Here is a 2,028-nt window from a genome sequence, read left to right on the forward strand (position 1 = left end):
GACCCCCTTGTTCTTGACCCGTTTGATATTGCCTTTGGTATCCTTGGTTGTTCCCACCTCGATATCCACTTTGGTTATTGTAAGGTTGGTGCGAACCATAATTACCTTGGCTACCTTGAAAATTCGGGTTTGCTTGATTTGAAGGGTTCCCATATCGGAAATTTGGGTGGTTCCTCAACCCGGGGTGGTAAGTGTTAGAATTCATGTTGAAGTTTCTACCACCCCCTCCTTGACCTTGTACCGCGTAAACTTCTTCATATTGCCCTTCCACCACTCCTTGGCAATTTTCAGGCGCATGACCTATTTCATTGCATAAAGCACAAACATCATAAATTTGATTAGAAGTTTGTACATTACCATCATCAACCGCATGCACTTGTGTTCTAGTAACGGCCGGTCGTGCTCTCCTTGATGCTTAAGCCTTTCTCTTTGAAGTAATTGCCATTTGTTCCAAAAACTCCCAATCATCATTCTCGTAATTTGTGCCAAAAGTCCCATTTGTGGTGGACATTAAATCACGAGCATCTGCGGCACTTAACCCCTCGTGGAAAGCATTCATCAGCTCCCAAAGTTCAATTCCATGATGCGGGCAATTCTTGATCATCAAATTAAAGCGCTCAAAGGCTTCATGGAACATTTCGCCTTGTTGTTGTTGGAAACTCCTCAACCCCTTCCTAGCATCATTGGTCTTTTGGGCAGTGTAAAATTCGTCTAGGAGAATTTGTTGCATTTCCGCCCAAGTATAAATAGATGCCGAAGGAAAAGTGTAGAACCACTTCTTTGCCTTGTCCTCCAAAGAAAATTGAAATAATACCAACTTGACATCATTGGCCGAAAAACCTTGACTCCCAAGAGTATTGCAAATTGAGTCATAGGCCTCCAAATGGAAATAAGGCTCCTCCGTTGCTAGACCCTTGTATTTCGGCAAACTTTGTAAAGAATTTGTTCTTACTTCAAAAGTTCTCCCTTGGTTGTTATGAGGAATAACCACCGGTGAAGGATTATGAGTAATCGCCGGCCTAAAATGCGCTTCAATACCCCTCGCATTTTCTCTAAGATGCCTCCTTGGTACACCAAACCGACCCATTGGACGAACTTGACCCATTGGTCTTGGTATATGCCCTTGTGGTGCAATTGGTTGTTGAAATTGTTTTTGTGGCATCGGTGGGTTTTGAATTGGCCTTTGGAATTGTTGTTGAACATTCGGTGGACGAACTTGTGGCAATGGTATGGGACGTTGCATTTGTGGCCCTTGTGGCCTTGGTCTAATGTGTTGTGGTATGAGTTGTTGTTGCACTCCACCAACATTTGGCATTACTTGCATTTGGCCTTGCATGTATCCGAATTCTCCTTGATCTCCTTCACCCCCATAAGCATACCCGTCTTCATCAAAACCCTCAAACTCCTCATATCCTTCATCATACCCATCTCCTTGAATTCCCGAAGATTGCCCAAATGGAAGAGTCGAGTATTGAAAACCCGACTGGTTCAATGGTCAAAATGATGAAGCATGAACAATGGTCGAGTTCGGTGCTATTGTATGGCTTGAGTATGATGGACCCGTACCCGGAAAGAAATGGGATAATGGTGGTATAGTAGTGGAAGGATTGAAGGTAATGGTTGGTTCTTCTTGAGTAGTAATGGGTTGTGTGGTATTGGTTGGTGTGACATTTTGAAGTATAATGGGTTCGGTGGTATTGGTTGGAATGGTGGTATTTGGTGAAGGTTGAGTGGTTGTTGGTATAAATGGTTGAGCAGGTTCACCCGTAGTGGGTGGTGGTGGTGGTGGATCCCTATCCATGTATCGAAGTGGTGTAATTGGTGTTGTTGGTGAACTGCTGATTGTATTTTCTCTTAATAAAATCTTGTTTGCTCGCAAAGTTCGTTCGATTTCTGGATCAAACACTAGTGGTGAAAGCTTGTGAGAGCTTCTAGTACGCATGCACCTGTAAATACCTGCACACTAACACAACCCGCGTAAACCAGAAAAATAACAAACTTAAGAAAAACAAAAATAACACACATTGC

At 43.1% G+C, this 2,028-nt stretch overlaps 1 non-coding gene across 1 annotated transcript; it reads left to right on the top strand.

Annotated features, from left to right (window-relative positions):
* The first annotated feature begins 575 nt into the window (after positions 1 to 575).
* On the top strand, positions 576 to 681 carry LOC118483569. The gene has a single exon (XR_004870859.1). It is a non-coding gene; the product is annotated as a small nucleolar RNA R71 (small nucleolar RNA).
* The last annotated feature ends 1,347 nt before the right edge of the window (positions 682 to 2,028 follow it).

Source organism: Helianthus annuus, chromosome 10 (genome assembly GCF_002127325.2).
Source record: "Helianthus annuus cultivar XRQ/B chromosome 10, HanXRQr2.0-SUNRISE, whole genome shotgun sequence".
NCBI classification, from domain to species: domain Eukaryota; kingdom Viridiplantae; phylum Streptophyta; class Magnoliopsida; order Asterales; family Asteraceae; genus Helianthus; species Helianthus annuus.